General features: G+C 35.3%; 1 pseudogene; it reads right to left on the minus strand.

Annotated features, from left to right (window-relative positions):
• Positions 1–16,622: 16,622 nt before the first annotated feature.
• LOC115440489 lies at positions 16,623–22,265 on the minus strand (annotated as a pseudogene).
• Between the last annotated feature and the right edge of the window lie 815 nt (positions 22,266–23,080).

Genomic DNA, 23,080 nt, shown 5'->3' on the forward strand with positions numbered 1-23,080 from the left:
AACCGTCTTAGTTATGTCGAATTGCAACTCATTAGAACAAGACATTGTTTGGTCTGTTTGTTTATTCCAGCCAGATACAATAAACCCAAAACTTGAGAAAGAAACTATACTGAAATTATTTGAAGCCACACCGTCCGTGGCCATAATATTATTTCTTTCCAACGGTTTTCATAATTTTCCAAACACTTTATAAGAAGTATTTTTTTTAATTGTATTTCGTTCTCTCTTCCTCGCGGGATGAAGATATTTCGCAGCGTAGAAATTAATTCATGGCACGCAAAAAGAATTCGTCTCTTTTTTTATTCTCTTTAATGCTAAATTGGAATTGAGCGGCGAAATGTAACAGTAGCTTAAAATGACAGCGTTGTCGGTTACCATATTGTATGGTATTGCCATCTGTTGCGGCTTGGTATTGATTGAGACTTATTTTGATTTAACTCGTTAAATAAATGATTAATTTTAGATATGCGAAATAGAAGTTTACTAATTTTAAAATAACGTTGTTACCATCGAGAAAATTAAGTATGTTACAATATTTGAGGAAAAAGGAAAGGGGATAATTGATCAATTACGATGAAGACTGTGATGCAAGATAGCACTTCAGTTCCTTTGTTTAAAAACAGATGTCGCCTAGGGTTTGAATAAATTCTATTTAATACTAATGCTAATTGTAGTAAACCAGATATCAACTTGAAAATTTTGAAATACTAACATTAACTTAGGATCAAAAGAAGTCAACTGACAATATATAACTTTTTATAATATCGTCTCTTGTATTAAATAATTAATTAGTGCACGGACGACAGTTACGAAAGGTTTCATTTGTAAATTGAAAAATATATGAATTAAAATATAAATTAAACTTAAGCAAACACATTCTGTTTAGATCTTTACCAGACTATTTAAAGCTCCAGAAAACCACTAAAGCCACTTTGAACCTCTTCAAAACAAGGACTTGTCCTGGAAAAACACAACAGTTGGCAACCCAACATGTAATCCACAGATTTGCGTGCCCCACGAGCGTAATAAATTTGTGATCCATTTTTTGGCACTGCTCGGCGTAATCTGCTTGTATGCTGATTTTAATTGGACGATTAGTTCGATATGATTCGATTGGATAAATCGGAGATTTTTTGATTTAGAATTTGAAGAAAACGTTGGAGTATTTGCTTTATTGAATAAATCGTATCGGTGAAGTAAGCAAATGTGGTAATCTAAGAACGTTGTTATAATAAGCCATTGCATGCTGAGCGTATTTACGCTCAAACATATTCAGTTCCGAGAGTGCGTTTTTATTTACGCTGAGGACATTTCTGCAAATTGTAATATGAAACTGAATATCTATAGATTTTCCTTATATTATTATTTTTCGGTTACATTTTTCGAATTTACATTTAAAAGAAAAATATTGATTTAATATTAGAATTCGCATAAAGCACAGGCATGATGAATTTTTTGGTACACATCAAATAGATTAACAGATCGTTATCTAGGTATGACGATATTAAATCCCAATCAATCAATGCGGCAAAGTCACGATGCAAACCTATTCAATAGAAAATAATAAAAAATATGACCGAAAATCTGTTCAAGGAATTTCATATTTTAATACAGATCTCATCGAAGCGACTAACAATTGTAATTAACTCGTCATTGGGGTGCGAGCGTTCATCAATTATTAAAATTGCCCGAAACGTTAATTTAATTTATAATGTGAAACGGCTGTGAGGCTGTTGCTAATGTTGATTTCTTGACACACACCTTTTGACACACTCGCACCCTATAATTCATTAACGGGGTTCAATTAACACGTTTAAAGCGTGAGTGAAGATCTAAAGTTGTTTCCGGTGAATTAGCCGGCAATTATGTGTTTGTAATTCTTGTTTTTAATTAAATTTGCGAAACACTTACGTGGGCCACTATGGCGGGTTTTAACACCTGAAATATATCCTTCCACCGGCAAAGAAATAAAAAATACGTATTCAGTAAGTACTTTAGAAGAAACTTTGTTCTGATTGGTCTATTAAGGATGTAAAGCTGTTTCCGGTGAATTAGGCGGTAATTATGTGTTTGAAATTCTTGTTTTTAATTAGATTAAATTGCTCTCATCCTTAGAATTACATATGAAAATGCAAATAATGATAATTGAGAAATGCATTTGAAACTTAATCACTTTTTTGTTTGCTCTACATGTTTGCATTTACGCCGTTTTAATTCTAGATTTAGGAATATCAAAGAACACTGATTCATATTGGCTATATTATTGGTTTTACGAATATATCGGATAGTGGAATTTTGTAATAATTGCTTAGACCATTTTAAATTATGTCGCCGTAACATCGATATAATATTGTCTTGTAAACTTGTGCCTTTTCCTTTGTTACCATTATGATCAATGTTTTAAAGAATATGCGAGTAATTTACTTTTGATACGTATCTACATTTAATTACTAAACGTTGGGCATTATCAATAGTTTTACAATCATTCACCTTCAACCAATGTATGCGCAAGGAATTTCTAATCAGCAAATCAGACTGTTCTAACATTGCAATCAAAATCTTCGCATATCGGATGTACTATAAACATGGCCACTGGGGTGCTATTAATCTTGCCTTTAATCAAGGTAAGCTGGTGCAATCAGCTTCATTATTTCAGTTTAGCTGGCACGTGGGACGTGGTGTAAGTTATTGGTCAAAGCGGACTGGTACAATACTAGCTCCTGTTCTGTTTCTCGCATCCTGTGAGTACGAAAGCATTGCCAGCAACGTCGAGCGAGTCATTAATATCAATCAGTGTTACTTATTAACTTGTTTTAGCGTTAAGGTGCTCAAGAATTGCTTAAATAGCTGTCAAAAACATCATCCGTTTTCTAGTTTAAACCTTATTAAGAGGCAAGATGGCGGGTTTTGACTTACAGCTGATCGAGTAAATTTGTGATTTAACTAAGCATAGCTTTACGAAATTTTTATAAGTAAGATTGTATATGTCTCTAGGTTTACTAAATGTAAGTACCAATATATATTTTTTTAACAATCACGTAGTCCAACGTACTTAACACTTATGATACCTTGACTTATCTTATACGTGAGAATATTTTATTATTATTTAAATAAATTATTGATCTAACTTTGATGGGAATAGTACCCCTTCTGTACTTCAAAGTTTTTGGTTATGTAATTATTGATTACGATTTAAGCCTCCACAAAGAAAATAATGACCGTTTTCAACGAATGATACCAATCTTAATCTTCGATTTAGTCCCGAAATAAATCATTTTTTGATATTGATACGGCAAAGTGAACTCACTACACCTGACGGTAACTGGAGTGGGTCCAACAGAATGTCGACTGACAAGAAATAATTACCCCTCGACAGTCGACATAATAATGCCGGCCTGTTGGAATCGGTTATACACATGCTGATCCCGGAACGCGAGACACTTACGGAGGCCATTATAGTTTTAACACCTAAAATATATCCTACCACCAGGAAAGTAAAAAAAAATACGTAACATGTAAGCACTTTAGAAAAAAATTTATACTGATTCGTCTATTTACGTGAAATATTAACGATCGTAATTGTCTTGTTTTAAAAGACTAAAAGAACCGCCAGCTCTTATTTCGTGACATATTAACGACCGCAATGGTTTATTTTTAAAAAGGGCTGTAAAATAACCGCCGGCTCCTATCTCTTGTACCAAGTTATTACATCGGCGGTTGAGTATCAGTGGCGAACGGTTTGGCGGCGTCGTGACATTTTGACGTTCAAGCATCGGATGTCAGATGCAGCCGTGTTTGAGCCAATTAGAACGAGATCGAATGCATTATTTATTAATGCAGTATTTTGATTAGCATACCGGTAGACGACGATGAACCGTATTGCGCAGAAATTAGAAAACCCCTCTCTCTCTCTCTCTCTCTCTCTTTCTCTTTCTGTAGTTGGTACCTCATGACTGAGGATCGTCATCATTTGATGTATCGCAATTAGAGCGGATTATTGGTCTCCACCAGTTTCTGTTCATTGCATCTTCAACTAGTTTGTGGAACTCACGAACTGATCAAAGTGTAAAATGATATCAATTGGAAAATGATGTGAATCTATCAAAAAATCTATGGCGTTTTTGAACTATAAATTACGTTGTTACACCATTCATGTAGTATATTTAGAGCTGTTTTCTATTGATCGTTATAACTTTTTCCAATCAATCAATCGAAAATAGAACAATGAGAACAAAGCTTTTTTACGTGTCTACAAATGACTTATTTTGATTGGTTTCTTCTCGAGGTCGGATTGACTAAGATAGGGATTGCTAATTGAAAAGCGCCATTAAGTGCGCCTAGGAGGCGTAGTTGTATTACGGTAAGACTGTAGTACTGAGGTCTCGGGTTCGATCCCTGGGGCGGGCAGAGTGATATTAGGTTTTCTCCCAGCATCAGCCCAGCGTCTGGAATTTGTGCTCGATACGGCGATGGCCTCCCCTATCATATCATAGGACGGTACACACGTGGCGGAAATTGGGTGCACCAGTCGCGCCTCTGCCTACCCCTTTGGAGATAAAAGGCGTAGTGTGTGTTCCGTTACAGATCATTCCCATAAGAATATATACAAGTGTGACGAAATTTTCTCAGAGTGCAAAAATAGACTGTTCACAGTCGTTTGCATCGGTTTGCAGCGATTTGATATTTAAATAATTTTTACATATGTGTAATATGAAGGATATTCTTACTGACGCAGGTCAATAAAAAACCTCAATATGCAGAGCTTTAATCCCCATTGTTATGTAAAAGATGTTAATACATAAAGTTTTTGTCTTCGGCCAACGTGCGGACTTCTCGATCCTGTGTGGTCTTTAAACATACATACTAATATATAACTATACAACTCACCCCAATTTCCTTTTTTCTTAAGACATGTGCTTCCGGGAGCCCTTTTTGTTCCGATTTCGATAGTTTTTTCTTCAATAGTAATGTCTGTCTGTTGTCTTATATATATATTATTATATATTGACAGTTCCTTTATACCCCCACCGCAAAGAGTTTATATTCGAATACATATATATTTATGTGTATTGTTATGACTTCCAATATTGGATTAATAAAATTAAACACCCATGTTTGGCAGTTAAGCATTTTATTGATAAATCTATGTAAAATTATCAATCAATGCAACTGTTACCGTAATTATTTTGTTAGAAATTATCCATAACAAAAAATTGATTGGTGTCTTTCTTATAATTGTAGTTTAGGAAAAGTAGTTAAAGAACATGCGATATACTTAACCACAAAACTTATTACACACAATACATCCAGCTGCCGAAATAAAAGCAAAAAACGACTTGAATGCCAATTTCATTTCTTGAATTACTTCGTCAAATATCATTACCATAATATGGCTTGCATCGAACAGTATTAAGACTGCTGTCATCTAATTACCAACAGTCGTTAATATTACTTATGGTAATGACATTATGCACCGAGCAGAACTAGCACATGGTCTTGGTGGAACGAACTTGGACTGCACAGACATTTAATTTCCTTGATTTCATTAAGGGAACGGTGCTTGCCGACACCTCTACTATGAGCTGTGGACTGTTTGCCGAATGTTCGTCGTGAATGCGAATGATGGCCAATCATTGTTCGGAGTCTGTAATTTTTACCCTTATTTATTCTTTGTGTTGTTTTGGCATTCTGTGTTTGTTTGTATTGGTTGTTCAACTTATTTTACCTTAGAAATTTTTATGGAGAACTTCTAAGTTTGGAGGTTTCTTCATAGGCTATCGCTGGTTTAAAATGTTGGTATTTTATTTAATTTCTAACATTATTGCGGTATATTAACTTTTATAAGTTTTTAATTTACTATTATGCTCTAATGTTTGTTCTATGAATTTCTTGTACTACTTACCGTGCAACTGTACTGGCAAGATCTTTAATCGAAATTTTTTCTTTCGATTTGATAAAATAAATGTTATTTACAGATGTGCCAACTATCTAATAGCCGATATCAAATAAGTATAATCATTTAATTCAATATTTCATAGGTATGGCTACTAATAAGTCAAACATCAATAAAATATTTCCAAATTAAATCTCCATCATAACATTCTCTTTGATTACTCTAAAGTTCAAGGTTGTTTCGTGTGGTAATTCCCATACATTTACGGCTGACTTTGACTCTTACTCTGTAAATCTTGAGAGCATATTCAACGTCATTCTGAATACATCTCTCGCCTAATATTTCGAGTCTTGCTTGGCAAGTGTTGGTGCACCGGCTTCATTCATTTCTCACGTAATATTTCGTAGTAGACCAGCAGCAGGTGTACAACGCAACACTAGTACTGCCGCTAACGAGTCTCACATTCAGCCGTATTCAAATTAAGCTTTTGCGAATTTTTCGTCGCATTTAGGACGTCTGTACGGTTCTTGGCGACGCTAAATGGAATTTTGGCGCAAAACAAATTGGAGAGGAAATTGAAATTGAAATGGCCGGTTTTTAGAGGCCTTAAGTGCTTTGCCTTTAAGCTTGTGCCCCCGAAAAGTTTCTTCAAATTTTGTAAAGACTTGACGGAATTTAATTTGTAGGTAAATACCTTGCTGTGAGAAATTTGGGCTGCGTTTTGTTTATTGGTAATTTTTTTTCCATTTTGCCGATTTTTTTTCGTTTCGTTTCGATTAAAGCAATTTATTTGTATGTATTGATAATATTTAGAATGGCCGACTAGTTATAAATTCCCATAATTATTCTTCTTGCTTCTTTTCCGAGAATAGATAAATGTACGGTGTAGAATCAGCATACATAACAGTTGTAGATGAATCAAAATCTTATAATTTATTTTTGTTCTTTTCAATTTATTTACTTAATTTTTGTTTATTGATCATTTTTTGAATCAACAGGATTTTGAATACCGTTTTTCAATTTGTTTTTCTAAAAACAGATTTAATATTATAACCTGTATAATTAACCCGAATAATTAAAGGAGAGAGGTTCTCTAGTTGATGTACAATTGAAGGTGTCATCTAATTCTCGTTGAAGCGACGATGCTTTAAAATGCATGGATATCTAGGCACTTAGCAAGGACATTAAAAGACAATTTGCTTAGAGTTTGTTGGAGATTCTCTCACCGTTTATACTTTATAATGTTATGCAAAAACGTCAGGTTTAGTTGAGCGTATCTTTCTAAGTTTCAATATCTTTATTTGAATGTTTGAATTTTAAAATATTTCAATACTTGTTAGTGTTTGTGGGCGTAGGCAGGTAGAGGACGTTCGAAGGTCACCATCAAATCCGGGCGGCTCAACGCCGGGCCGTAAGGCACGGTTACCCCAGCATAACCGCTCAGTCGCCCCCCACGAAGGCTGGGTAGTAATAAGGCACTTTCTCCGCGAAAACAAAAAAAAAAAAAAAAAGAAAAAAAGGTAGAGGGCGTTGCTACCCACTAGATTGACACATACATGTACTTATTGAATAATTTGGACTATTGAAATAAAAATATTTTTAGGTTTTCATCGCGGTTTTTTATATTATGATTTTCTCCCGACGTTTCGAAGACTTTGCCCCGCCGCGTGACTATCAACGCTACAGTCTTTGGTTATTTCGATGTATAACACTTACGTAAACATAAGAGACCATTATTTAGATTATCTGCACACAAATTTCAGTCCCCTCCCCCATCTAAATTGAATGTAACTCCACTGATGCTATTATTTTTTTTTCCGTTTTTACTTATATAAATTTTCCCATGACTTAGTATTGGTCATTAAAAATTTAATCAAACTTGTACCTAGATGAAAACTTTCCGTTAACCAACACTGTTTTCGATGTTTTTAAAATCCATCAATATGTCGAATTAAGGTCGTCCGTGGGGACCTTCCATTTTACGTTCTTAATTATTACTGATTACCGACTGCCTCGATGGCGTAGTTGTAATTGCACATGGTACAAGTACGTCTATCGCGCTGAGGTGCTGGGTTCGAATCCCGCGTCGGGCTAAAATAATTATGATTGGGTTTTTCCATTTTAAAAATTACTCAGCCGCAGCTCGGAGTCAGGTAGTTGGTGGTGTGATACCCCCGTGCCTCGGAAAGCACGTAAAGCCGTTGGTCCTGCGCCTGATCTCTCCGGTAATGTCAGTTTGCCGTCTCACTGAACTATGAGAATGAAGGAACAGAGAGTGCATCTGTGTATTGCGCACACACTTGTGCACTATAATATATCCTGCGTACCTGGCTGATCTCCGTTGAGATTGGCCGCCGTGGTCGAAATTCGGCTAGGAGGAGGTTACTACTGATTTACAGTGAGTTAAAGGTATGTACAGTGGAAATATACTATATCCTTTCTAAATATGTCCAGATAATTCACAAATAGGTATATTGTTTGAAAGATGTGGGTGAAAAAAGGATGCATTCTAAAATAAGGCAAAATTTATTTATAAACGTATATCCATATATAATAGGGACCATATTTTTGTTTTTTTATTTTATTTTTTTTATATAATAGCACGGCAAATAGACCCCACTGCACCTGATGCAAGCGAATGAAAAAATGGAGTGCACAAAAAAATTTTGGGTAAACATTGCAATTTATAGTTTAAAAAACAATATCCCACATCGATCGTATTAATTCATTCACTATAACTCTAATCCGAGGTGAAAACCCCCAGGCGCGCCACTAGTACTCGATTTGGCGTTCCGAACATTCACTGTGTTCAACTGAATTGAACTGCAATCCATTCAAACTGACTTTAGTATCAATATTGACAGCTTGTGGTTGTGTATGGAGTGGTACTCATGATATAAGAACTCGAGTCTAAGTGTAAACCTGGATTTGAATAAAAAATATTAGTCAAATAAGTAAAATTATTTGTTGTTCAAGTAAGTAAATAGGTTATAACAGTGATGTTTTGGTTGCCATTTTAGTTCAGATTTTGAACAAATAGTTTATATGGACGTTCGTGTCTATAGAATGGATATCATTTATAGGAAAATTAAAGCCTTATTCATATTTAGATCTACGCCAGTTTGAAATCTTATGAAAGATGACGTTAAATCTGCCTTTTCCTTTAAAATTAAAGGTATTGTTTTAAATTGATTGAGATAATTAATTTGCCTGTAATATAGACAGAAGAACAAGCAAATTGAGTTATTTGTCGACATCTTGAACTGGTTTGACAAACAACATGTATTCCGTTGTGAATTCGTTGGCATAACAAAAGCGATAGCGGAAAGAGCTTGCGGTAGATCAGGTAGACGCAACATTCAAATTGCAGTTTTTTATTTACCAGCTTTTGATTTAATTTTCAACAATCAAGTATTTAATCGTTGTATTTGCTAAGGCAATCAATAAATTACACAATTTCAGTCCATAAAATTGACCTACAAATTAACTAAAATATTTAATTCGACTTCTTTTTTATCGCTTTGAATGACGAGCCGAGCTTGCCGTTCGCCTGATAAGCGATATGACCCCCTATAAACAGTAGAAACACTATCCAACATCTTGAAATACAACGTATTGTTTGGTAGTCCACTGCGCTCGCCGTCCTGAGACGTGAGATGTTAAGTCTCATTATGTCCAGTAGTTACACTGGTTACAATGTTCTTCAAACCGGAACACAACAGTGACTACACACTGCTGCTTGACGGCAGAAATAAACGTTGCGATGGTACCTACCCAGGCGTACTCTCACATATGAGATACCTACCACCAGTTGACCTTTTTGTTTTTTTGGTTTCGCGGAGAAAGTCCCTTATTACTACCGCCCAGCCTTCGTGGGGGGCGACTGAGCGGTTATGCTGGGGTAACCGTGCCTTACGGTCCGGCGTTGAATCGCCCGGATTTGATGGCGACAGCCGGGCCGAGTCCCTAACCCTATGTACAGCTAACCTATGCACGGCCTACCAGCTAAAACTCCGCGGTGGCCCTCTTCGGCGCATTAGGGACGACTGCTGGCTTCCTCTGACGGAAGTGTCTAAGTCTTCGTCCGCAGCCGCCCCTGCGCGGTGCCGCCTGGCGGCCCGTCTCCTATGGGGGGGGTTCTTAGAAGCCCCCGCGTACCGAAGGACGCCCTCGGTGTCTATGGCAGCATGAGGCCAACTACACACTGCCGTCCATCCCGGGGGTCAACCGAAACATGTGCAAAAGTGCACAAAAATGCACTAGGGCGGACAGCCCCCTGCTGCCCGCCGACGACCCCCTTCGTGGCCCCTATTAGTCGCTTACGACAGGCCGGGGATACCGTGGTGGATTTCTCCAAATGCCCCCATTCCACAGGGCGGGCCACCAGTTGAACTACGAATGAACTAAAAATATTTACTTTGGCTTATGTTTTTATGACATCTCTGGTCTCCGCTTGACCTACTGACTTGTCATTTACCACTTTAACAGTCTAAAACAATTGTAAACAGTGTGTAACTGGCTCATTAATATTAACTCGGTCGTCGCAGCTCATATTTTATTCATTCAAACGGAATCCACTTTATCTTTTAGGGTTGTTGCCCACTTTGTAAACGTATTTGTGTTCTCTTGTTCCAGAGTGCTTAAACACTAGTCTTTTAAAAAGATTGTGTTTGTTTCCTCTTTTGCAGTGCAGTATATTAAGAATTTCCGCACAATCTTTCATTTCAGGTGTGATATTTAAAAAAAAATCATCTCTTCAGATACTAATTGAATCACTTTGTATTGTTAAGCTTTATTTTGACCATTCTAAAATATTCTAAGATGGTCTTATCCTTCCCCTATACTTCCTTCCCAACTATCCCTTTGTTCCCTGCTCAACTGTTCCTCCAGGGCCCTGCAGTCGCTAAGTCGTGGGAATCTAGTATCCCATTCGCTATTTTCCTCCGGTGTTGACTGCTGGTCTGTATGAAAAAAAAAAACAGATATTTTAATGCTAGGTGATATACCCTTGTATAAAAGTGATAAATAAGACTCCATGGCTGCATCTCGGGCCATAGTCTCTTAATTGAAGAGTATCCTCCTATGTCCTGGTATAATGAAATATTTCATTTTATTAAAAAATTTGATCGTAACCTCAAATTCATTAACGTCAATAATAAGTTATGGTGGAAATGAAATGAGTTTTTAGTACAAAAAGCCTCTTTTCCTTTGCCCACCTCGATATTTTCGGAATCAAAAATTAAGCTTAATTGGATAATTAATTTCTTTTTTAATGGCCAATTAAGTGGAACGCAGATGTCTATAAATTAATGATAAAATCCATTCGTTCGGCCGCATTCGTAATTAATTGGAATAAGGGCGATTATCGCGATTGTTTTTAAAAATTTTCAATAGTGTGTTAAGCTACGGTGTTGTGTGATAAGCCATGAGGTAAATCCAATGACTGATGATAATATTCGTTTGTTGGTAGACCAAAGGTTAAAGCTAGTTTTTTACTGAGAAAAATTAAGCGTTAGTAGACTATGCTGGCCTAATGCGTATTGGTAGACCTTACACACTCTTAAAATACCTATTGAGAATGTCTTAGGTAAGCAGATTTCCTCACGCTGTTTTCCTTCACCGTTAAATGGAGCAATATTTCACAAAGAATACACACATTACTTTAGAAAAGTCGGCGGTGTGTGCCCGTGGGATTTTTACCTCCGGACATTCGTCTCAGCAGTCCATTCCACACCCAATTAAGCTATCGACGCTTGCATTTTAAATTCATTATAAATTAAATATATACTTTTATTTACCTACCCATAATACAAACTGTATACGTAAGCAGAAACTTATTAGACACATCATTTTAAATGTAATGAATTGGGCTTTTGAAGAAACGAATAGTTCTGAATCAGGTTTCACCAAAGAATCCAATTTAAATCCAGATAATTCGGTTACCTGTCTGGTTTTGTAACAGCATAATGAGAATTGGGAAAAGACGTAGTTGAATGTTGATAACGAAGGAATTTCGACTGTAACCAGATGAAATTATCTTGTAACAATTTTGGTTTCTAAATTACACGCTATTTTTTTAACAGGATTTTCAAATGCGTAAGTTAAGGCGCCGTCATGCTTACTTATTGATTTTTTTATTGATACAAAGTAGTAATTAGGATATTCATAAATTAGCAATACTAATAAAGCGCATTTTACGGTTCATTAAATGCCAGATTAGAATTATTATGTGTTTTAAGATCGTTACCTACCACGGTATGAAATGATAATGAATTTGGTGAGCCGTAACAATTCTAGTCGCTTCTGTGGATCTCAGACCTCCAGAGTCATACAGCCATCCCGCATAAGGCCGTCACCTACTAACAGCCGTCTACAATAAACGATCCAAATCTCACATCAATCCGATTTTTTATTTTTTTATTTATTAAAAACTGACAAGTCTTTACATATGAGTTTATATCCTATGGTCTTCACACTAGGCAACCTGCATCGTGAAGACCCAATTCGTGATTCCGAGAAAGAACCAATCGAAATAAGTCACTTGTAATTATGTCAAAAAGACTTTGTTCTGATTGGTCAAATTTCCCGATTGAACGAAAAATGTTATTGGGATCATACTTTATTGAAGAAAAAAGTTAATAGCTTATTATTTCATATGGTGAAATGTTCACAGGACGGAATATCCCTCTCCCTTCCCTTGTATGTGTACCTCCCTCTTGCAACGGGCAACGCATCAATTGGCAACGCAAATACTTTTTAGTAAAATTGTTTGTTTTTTAATTATTTAAATTACGACCCTTCGATAAAATGTTGTTTTTTGTACTTACTTATCACTTGAGAGTTTTTCGTCGTATGTGAATAAATAATTTTCTTATAACGCCTATTTTAATCTTAACTGGTTGAGTACTGGCTCATCAACAAGTGGTCCTTCGAGCCGGATGAATAAAGGTCCAATCCAAACCATTATTAACGCCTTCATTTTTTTTAATTTCAGTATCTATTTCTTGAATAGATTTTTGCAGTTCCTCATCGGCACCTCGCATATTCGTACCGTTGTCCGAATATATGTGTCGCGGCCAACCGCGTTTCGATGCCATACGTCGCAAGGCCAGAATTAAGGAGTCAGCAGTAAATGATCTCACTAACTCGATATGTGCATTGTACGACTCGAATCGTTAAACATGTGAATATCACTCCGTATCTTTTCATTCGTCGCCTTCCCTCTGTAACTTCCAGAGGGCAAACAAGTCTAACCCACAGAATGTAAATGGACGATTATGATGGGCCACTCGGGCGAAAGATAAGTCTCCCATCCCATAATTGTGGTCTAGCTTTGCGAATCCTGCACAACATACACCGAAACATAACTTTTTTTACTGTAAATAAGGTCTAAGTTTTAACAACATCCTTGTTTTATTTCTGGGACTACCAGTGTTTATAGTCTGGAGGTTACTATTATGGGAATCTATGAGCTGGTTTGCTAATCTATGCTATAAAAAACCCTTTGTAAAACTCGTGTTATTATTTATTTTACTAGTCTACTATGTTTTTACAGCATAACGATAGCAACTTCTACAATTTCCGACGCGCTTTCATCTTGCTTATCATCATCCAACGAGACGTTGCGGAAACTGAGTTTTTTCTCACTTAAGCAAAGGATAATTAATTACATGATATAAGTTGAAAAACTGCTTTTTGCAAGTTTTAAGAAACGAGTAGTGCAAAGGAAGCTTAATTAATTCTTCCACCGGCTGTAACTGTTGGCGGTCATTCGTTATTGTCGCACTGTCTTCGTGTTGAGAAATCTGCGGATGTGAGCGGATACAAAATTTCATTAATTGCTCCCGAGTCGTGGAAAGTTGAGAGGGTAATTAGGGATGATTTCGTCTTTGTGGAGATGGAGATGTTTGTTCGATGATGAATTGAGATTATTGTTATATTTTGCATGTAATTTATTAATACAGCTTTTTATAATACACGTTTTTATTAATCCAAGATTGACAGACGCCAATGACATCATACAAGACTGCCAAGGAGTAACTATGCATACAGTCTGTTTTAATTATTATTATTATTATTTATTTATTATTAGTAATATCAAAGTACATAGAACAATGTAACAATGGCTTATTCTAACTTATTGAACTAGTAGTGGCTATATAATCGTGCGGCTAGAGCTTAAAAAGGAAAACCTGAGCTATAACCACCAGCAACCTTCCATTGTCACTGAATTTGGTTTATATTATTACACTAGAATAGTGATTAGGAATTTATGTACTTATATATGACTTTACAAGTGCACGTGTTACAGAACAACACCAAAGTATTTTGTCCGTTCTTCTCTGGTGAGAGCTGCTTTCCGAACTGGTGGTAGAGTTATTATTGACGTAATCTAAATAATGTATAACATTTTACAGGTTCAAATAACTGTAATTATTGAAGTGTAAAAATTATTTTTACAAAATAAAGTTTTTATTCATTTTATTAAAGCGTGAACTAAATAGCACCAACAAAGATGTTATTTTTAATAACATCACTAGTTATTCAGAACACGAACGGTTAACTTTATAAAGAATCGAGTTGAAATATTCATTTTTCATTGCATCAAAACCATCCATTATAATTTCAAGAAACTTTCTCATATTAAGTTTTCTTTGTTGCACCGCGGCAGGGGTGTACTGGCGTTGCTTCCGGGGGACCTAATTTACATCGCAAGAAATGTGCAGTGACGTGTGTTTGCAGTAAGACGCAATGCACCATGTAGTGAAATTGTATAAATTATACTATTTGTTTGGTTACTCTTGGAATGGTGTTATTTTTTTATTTATTTATTATAAGTTCTCTATAAAAGACAACACGTAAATCAATTACCACTTAACATAAAAATAAAATATTGTGCATCTTACATCTAAGAAGACACAGCAAACATTATTAAAATAAAAACGTATGTAACAAAAATTAACTAATTATATAAATTATGTATATTATAGATTATGTTTTAATATAATTCTAATAGAGCAAGAGCCCGTTAGACTCTTAGACTATAAGTTGTATAAAAATATTGCGCAGATGGTAACACAGATAATATATTTATTATCTGTGTCACCATGTGGAGATATTTCTCCACTGATGAGAAAGCGCAATAGAATATGATTATGAACTTTACTTATTTCTTTACGTATGCTGGACAACGCAATTTATGTATTCTGTGACAAAATTATGTTATGTGACAACTGTAGCTTTTATAGGCTGTGTCCCCTAGGGAAGATCTTAATCCGTGCCTGCATTGCGTTCTACTCTCTAACCCACGTTGTGTGGTAACTTAACGGCAACTTATAAAAGTGTGTAATAAATATTAGCGACTAAAGTAAGTGAAATGGAAAGTTATGTACGAGATGTATAAAATAATAATTTCATTTTACACTTTAATTGTATCTGTTTTACTATGGAACAATCTACGAGAGGAAAGTCTGCAGATTTAAAACCCAAGACTGACACTTCTGGCTAGTAAAGTTATGTGAGTATTCTTTGTGAAGTATCGCTTGCTTTAACGATAAAGCAAATTTTTTTTGTGTGTATGTTAAGTATGCCAATCTGGACTAGGCCAGTGTGGTAAACTAAGGAAAAAAAACCTTCTTAGTAGTAGAAGATATACATGCGCAGCAGTGGACAGTATTGTAATACAGAGCTGGTATTATTTATTATTATCTGTATTTAAAACTTATTTTTTAATGTTGGACTATCGTCATCATTTTGTGTTTCCATTGGGTATTCTGAGGTCTTATTATATGGATACTCATTATCACAATAAATTAGGCGAAAATCTATGCGTCAAATCAAATTCCTCATATAAATTTGTCAAATACCTAATGGGTGGACGTGTAACGAGCACTTCCTATGGGGAAGCGAAAGATGGCTAATAAAATAGTATAGTCGAACAGACACCACATATGATGACCCCTGAACGGAGAAGGACGATAGATACTAGGCGGATACTGCGCAAACCTATTCACGAATCTTCCAATAAAGTGACGAGCGCACTCTAAGAAGAGGTCCAGGATCCCAGGCGATGCTCCTGTTACCGTCCATGGGTCAGGGAGTAGGATAAGGTACGAGGATCAGCGAGGAGCAAGACATAACGAAAGATTAAGTTTAATAAGGATATTAAAAGAAGCGAATCATGATATCTAATTTTATTGGAAAAATTACAAGTATATGCCCGTTTTTAACGAAAAGCACATAACAGCTAGTATGACGTCTAAAGAGGCGGAGTATTTTAACTAAGCTACAAAAGTGTAATGGATAATTGCAGGCCATACTCCACATAGGTTAAGGAGACATGAAGCGGCTCAATAACATCAGGTTTCTAGCACTTCATCTTGGTTAAAGGACAATGATATTAGAGATTGTTGTCATCCTGGCATTACATAATTATTCTGTTGTAAATAATTGGTATATATTTTCTAAGCTATTTTTAAAATTAAGTAAAAAAGATGTGTTATTGACACGAGTGTTTATTTTAGAGTAAGTATGTAACTAGGCAAACAACAAAACAACAACATACAAATATTTATAAAAATAGAACACAAAAAAATATGAGTCACAACAAAGGTATCTTCTATTCTACAACATATCCAAACCGCTGAAAAAGCCATTTAAACCCAACATAGTATCACCAGTATTAATTACGATTGTTAGGAGAGTAATGGTTTGAATGAATACAACAACATAATTTTAGTGAGTTTTTATTAACATTCAAAACGAAGATTATTTATTTTTTTCCATTTAATTCTCATAAACCGTGTTGTGCAGAAATTATTCAACTCACAGCTGGTTCAAAATATTGAAGTGGCACCTGTGTTGATTGCGGCATCTCCTGAATGAAAAGCCTTTTTCTTGCTACAAAAAACCCTAAAAGACGGTATGATGCCAGCGACATCTATTTAAAATTCTGATTTTAAACCCAAATTCCCGGGATATCTAAAGTAGTCTATAATATGTGAATCCAGGACATGATCTACTCATGGACCAAATTTCATCCATATGTTGAGTTGTTTCTGAGTTTACTACTAACAAACACAAAAGTCCAAAAAATTCAATTTTTGAAAATAAGTAAAAAAATGTTTTATTCCAAACTATCAAAAATTATCTGTAATATTATGTAACAAGGAATCTTTTTTATTAATGCAATATAAACGCATAATATGTAGATCTAACAGCGCGATAGATTATAAATTCTTAGTTGCATAGTAATACACATCATTTTTGTTAGTTTGGAATCAATCATTTTATTTTGATCTGTTTGTGGGTTAGGGATAGATAGTGTAAGGATATTTATATCCGCACGGATATCGACCGATGTACGCAACATGTAAATGATGGTGATCCACGGAAATCTGTCGCGTTCCGGGATTTGTCTGTGCATCTCTCCAGTTGACCTTTTATTTGGATTCTTCTCCACTAACCAGGTGCAGTGGGATTGCTTTGCCGTATAAAAAAAGATGATTTCTGCTCAAAACTGTTCAACTGAGTTCTTATTTGTGTTTAACCGAGTTTGGCCTTCATCATTTCCCTAAACTTCTGCAGTCCAGGTGCATTTTCGTGTACGTAGAAATCCTCAAGCGAACAACGTTCCAGCCAGTTCACCAACTTTGGATGTCTGCAAATGTTTATTTACATAAATATTGGTTGGGGCGATGGAGTTTAGTTTATTCATTTGCGGGATTATGGCTTTAGCTGCTTCAAGTTTTGCAAAGCCGTGGGTTATTGGATCTTTGTTTGACCTGATGTTAGCTTACAAATTTAATTTCTCTATTGGAATTTCTTTTCTTATAAGTCAATTATGAAGCCTAATAATATAATTACAGAAGCTATACATTATTTTTTAAAGAAAGTAATGCAAAATCTGAATGTTTTAAACCTAATTTCAGAAATTGTGTATAATTGCCTAATAAAATCATGTAAAATTATTATCTTAATCAAAGTATTCTGTTTTCATCAATGTTCGATGAGGCTACTTACATTTTTTTGTCTATCGGCACAATTTCGTTCATGGTGCTGACAGTTCACACGCAGCATATGTCGGCGACGGTCAAGTGTTCCCCCGCCAACCACGGCGTGGTCAAGAAACTCTCCAGGAACACGTACGCTGATCTTATCTTGTCCAAGTTCTGAGGAGTGTAATCCTTTTCACCAAAGTAGAGAATTGGCTCCTGGAATGGTAGGTAAAGTCATTTATTTTATTTCCTTTGTTTTTAATGTTGATAAAACCAAGTTGCATGTTAATTAGTACAAATGATACGACTCTTCCTGAGTTACTAGAAGTGGAGTGATAATACATACACACACAGCATCACGCATTTATCCCCGAGGGGATATGCGGAGGCGCAACCAAGGCACTCACTTTTCGCCAAATGTGTTCCGTCCCATGATATGACAGGGGACGAGCTATCGCCATCAGGTACAAATTCCCGACTCCGAGCTGATACTGAGCAGAAAAACCCAAATATCACTTTGCCCGACCCGGGATTCGAACTCAGGACCACAGAGCGCTGCCGTACCGCGCATGCAGTACAATTTCGCCACCGAGGCAATCTTCTGTCATAATATTTAGCAATATTATTAATTACAAATTCTTTTAAACCAGAACCCATACTAGGTAAATGTTCCTCTTTGGCGGTTATCCACACGTTCCCTGGTATTTTAATTATATTAATTTTATTTAATTATATGTTAGTTTTAATTTTTATTTAATTTAAAAATACTTGAAATGAACATTTAAATTCTTCCAACGAAAGACCAAGCACATTGAATCAAACAAAAACAGATGCTGAAAATCCATTCAAAGACATTCGCAGTGTTTGTCTTGCGCAAAGACGAATATGAGATACATTCACTCACAACAGTGCCCCGAAGCGTGGCGAACAATACTCCACTATCGAAATGCAGCCTTTGATCAATAATAGCTCTTCTTGCCGGCTCGGCGGGGTACAGAGAGGTGTTTGTCCCGTACTTGGTCACCAAGTATGTTGCTATCGCGTGGCTGAGGGAAGAAATGGCGTATCATTTTCTTTCTGGATAATTGGAGATGATTCTAGAATAGTTGTCGTTGAGTTTAGTCTAAAGGGAATGACAAAACGTCAGGTATAGTGGAATACAGCGTAAGTAGAACTGGTAAGTACCGCGTAAGTGACGATAGAAGCCAAATTGAGATTGTTAAAAAATTCAAAATGAACAGCGAGACTTTTTCGATTTTAATTGTCTTCGGAAAAAATATTTTTGTTACTTACGCGCTCTTTGGTTATGCCAATTACGCAGTATGGATAATGACATCCGCAGAAAATGATATCAAATTAAATTTTAATTGTGTATGTTTCAACTTTCAATGTGCAGTTTCTTTATTAAGAAATAAAGGTAATATTAGCGGACTTTTGAATTAGTTCAAGAATCCAGAGACACGTCTTACGATCTCTATAAAATCTCTACAGGAATGAAAAATATGTATTTTGTATGATCAGTTGTAAAGACAGTGTTTTGAAACATTTGTTTATCTTATAAAATTTGGTATAAAATGCTCTTTAGAGATCTAAAAATAATATTGGCAGTAGTAACTATGGAAATTTTTGATAAGAATAGGCAAAATTTAATTAAGTCCACTTTATAAAATAATCGTCGGTTTTATTTCTTTTGTGAATCCATTAACATAAAGGCACGTCTTACCTGTCCCAAATAATTAAGTCGCCGTCTTTCAACGTGGGGACTGTGTGCTGAGGGTTTATCTGATAGAGAGCGAGAAAGAAATAATTAGCAAAATTAAATTTTTGCCGTAATTTCATAAAGTTTTTTTGAAGCGCGAAATATACGATTGTTAAATTTTGGCTCGTTCTTGAACAAAAAACGTTGGCTGCAATTTATCTCGAGCTGCATGTACGAAATTAAGTTAAAATTTAATGTCGCTTTTGATGCAAGTTTCGTGACGACCGTTATATCAGTAATGTTTTCGGGAATCTTGTGATAAAATTGAGGTCGTCTGATGTCTATGATAATTCACTGACAAGTAACAGAGTAGAAATAATATGAAAGTAATTGGCTTCGCTATTAATTACATTTACATAGTCATAAAAAAAAATTCGTGCAAATATACAACATTACTTTTAGTATATATTACAAACCCGAAATTAGTTATTCGAGAATCAATAGCACAATCTATTACAAAATAAATTAAAATATCTTATATATTATCCTCAAAACATATTAAAATTTCATCAAACAGTTTACCTTTTGTATTAATAAAAATGCGCATGTCTCTCGCCCCCTGATACCTACTACTACAGCCAACAATTACAAGCATACCCTTCCCCGCGGCCCCGCACACGTCCCGCTCGTGAGTTTTCATTGTTACTATTATTTTTGTATTTTTATGTGATCTTTTACACCAAAATCTAATTTAGGTGCATCGACTTTATGGTATACAAAAAATAATCTTGTATATCTTAGGTCTACAGTTATGACGTTAATTTGCTTAATTATTGTATTTTCATTATTTCGTTCAATTAATACTTAAATATCTTTGATTATTTTGACAATTTGTTCTATTTATTCACTTACTTTGATGTACTCTTCTTTGAGATGTTCTTTTTCAGGTAGATTGACGTCAATTAACGTGACGTCAGTGATGCCCAGCGCGTGAAGGACCATCCTTACTGATCTACAGGGTGGGCTGGTGTCTTTCTTGTACAAAATAATTCCCATATTGTATTTTGCTTCTGGAGTAAATCAAGATTTTGTAGAATTACCTGGATAAAAAATTATTGTAATCAATTATATAATATTAATTAAATTTATCTTGCAGATTACCCATGAAACAACTCTCTAAGAATAAATGTCCCATCGTTTTTTTTTAGTTTCATCTAAATTCTTTTAGTGCTTTCTGTGCTTACTTTAAGAAATCTTTATCTCCGAAGGAGTAGGCACAGGTACAACTAGGGCACCCATATAATGGCCACAGTAAATATTTTTTTTTTTTCTTTTCTGTATCATGTACAATTTATACCTTAATTTAATTTTGAAAAGCAACACGAGAGTTTCTTGCTCGTACTTCTCTGGTGAGAACTGCTTTCAGAAATGGTGGTAGAGTTAATATTGACGGAATCTAAATAATGTATAACATTTTACAGATTCAAATAAATTATTTATTACATTACATTTCATTTCACTTTTCGCCTTGTATGGGTCGTTGTGATAGCGATAGGACCAGTCTCGCCACATTTGCCACAAATTCGGATTCCTGACTAATACTGAGCAGAAAACCCCACTATCACTGTGCCTGACTCAGGATTTGAAACCGGGAACTCAGTGGAGAGTTTCACCGCGCACGCAATATAATTACGCAATCGAACCAGTCTTCATAAATGTTATATTATCAGCTAAAACCTAATGTTAATTACACACTCTTTTTTATGAAACAAATTATATTTACTCCTATACAGTCAAGGAAGGAAAAGGTTATCAACACTTTTAACAAAGTCACCTTGTTTGAAACAAAAAGTGGGACACACTATTGCTTAACAAAATCAAAGGTGTTTGCAGAGTTGAGAATTAAAGTATTTCTTAGGTTTTTATATGTAATGTTTTACTTTCTAGTAAGACTATTTATTCATAACACTTTACATACAAAGAATATAAAGGGGGATTTTAGCCAAAGGCATTTTCTACCGGTCAATCTTTAGGTAATGCAGAGACTATAGAAGGAGTACACAACGAAAGAAGGTAGTGGACAAAACATTAACGAATAAACTTATATAATTTATAAATATAAAATTTTAATATTACCTCTTATCTTCTTTTACTATTATAAATGATAATGTTTGTAGAATTTTTTAGATGTTTGTTAGAAATAAAGTTAGAAAAGGCTGAACGAATGTAGATGAAATTTCGTTCAATCTACTACAAGTCACTTGAGAGTATCAGTCGAATTGCATGAATCAATATAGATTGTGGAAATTAAATGATAACAAAATATAGAACCTAATTTTGTTTTTACTTACCTTTGATACCAAAGAAGTATTTTAAACACGACACGTTTCCACCGATCCAGTGACTACAATATATTACCTTCATTAATAATAAATTGAATACGTTTAAAGAACTAGTTTGGTATTTACGTTGGAAACTTGTTTCTGTGTTCGATATGATATAAGAATAAATAATTTTGGTTTCATTACTTTAGCTGTAAATGGTTCTATAATGTATAATCTTTGGATCCTCTAGGGAATATATATATATATATATATATGTATCAAACCTTCATTCATAAAGATGAATCCATATTTCCCTTGGTCACGCCATCACGCGTGAATGGCTGGACCGATTTCACTATTTTATTTTTTGTAGTGTTTTCTATTGTCAGGAGAAGGTTCTTATGAAAGAAAAAAATTTAAAAAATGCGCGTAAAATTAGAAAATTTGAAGAAAACTTAACGACAATATAAATTTTACGTAACTGTCAGTGGTTTGAAATAACTGTCAGCGATTGACAGAATGCGCGCTGCAAATTCATAGTTAAGACGGGACAACGTCTGTCGGGTCAACTGTTTTTTTTTTATATAACTAACTGAATGTACGAGCAAGTCGTCCGCTTGATGGTTAACCTCGCAATATTCTCCCCGGGGTAATTCTTTTGTGCTCGGTCTTCACACCGACTGCACGCCCATGCAGGGGGGACATTTGTCGCGGCCCTAGGCACATAGTTAAGAGTGCATACCTCATGGTTGCCAATTCACTTTGAGGCCTATAAGGGCTCACGAAAGTTTTTTGGCCTACTCTCCTCCCATTCTAAGAGGTTTCCTTATCCTTCTCCCACACTTCCTTCCCAGCTATCCCCTCCCAACTTTCCTCTAGGACCCTGCAATTGCTAAGCCAGGGGATTCCAGTATACCATTTATTGATTTATTTATTTACGGACCTCCAACGAAGGATACACGGCATATAATAAAAACAATGTCGTACCATTTTTACAATTAACAATGTGTCGGGCCTCTTCAATGATAGGAGACCGCAGCATGCAAATTTGTATATTCGCAGATTATACAAAAAATCTTCGATCAATATATATGTACTACGTACTAGATCTGGCGTTTCGTATACTCATCGTGTTCTACTCATCTGTACTGTAATCCGTACACCTGAC

The sequence above is a fragment of the Manduca sexta genome, chromosome 6, assembly GCF_014839805.1.
Source record: "Manduca sexta isolate Smith_Timp_Sample1 chromosome 6, JHU_Msex_v1.0, whole genome shotgun sequence".
Taxonomy (NCBI): Eukaryota; Metazoa; Arthropoda; class Insecta; order Lepidoptera; family Sphingidae; genus Manduca; species Manduca sexta.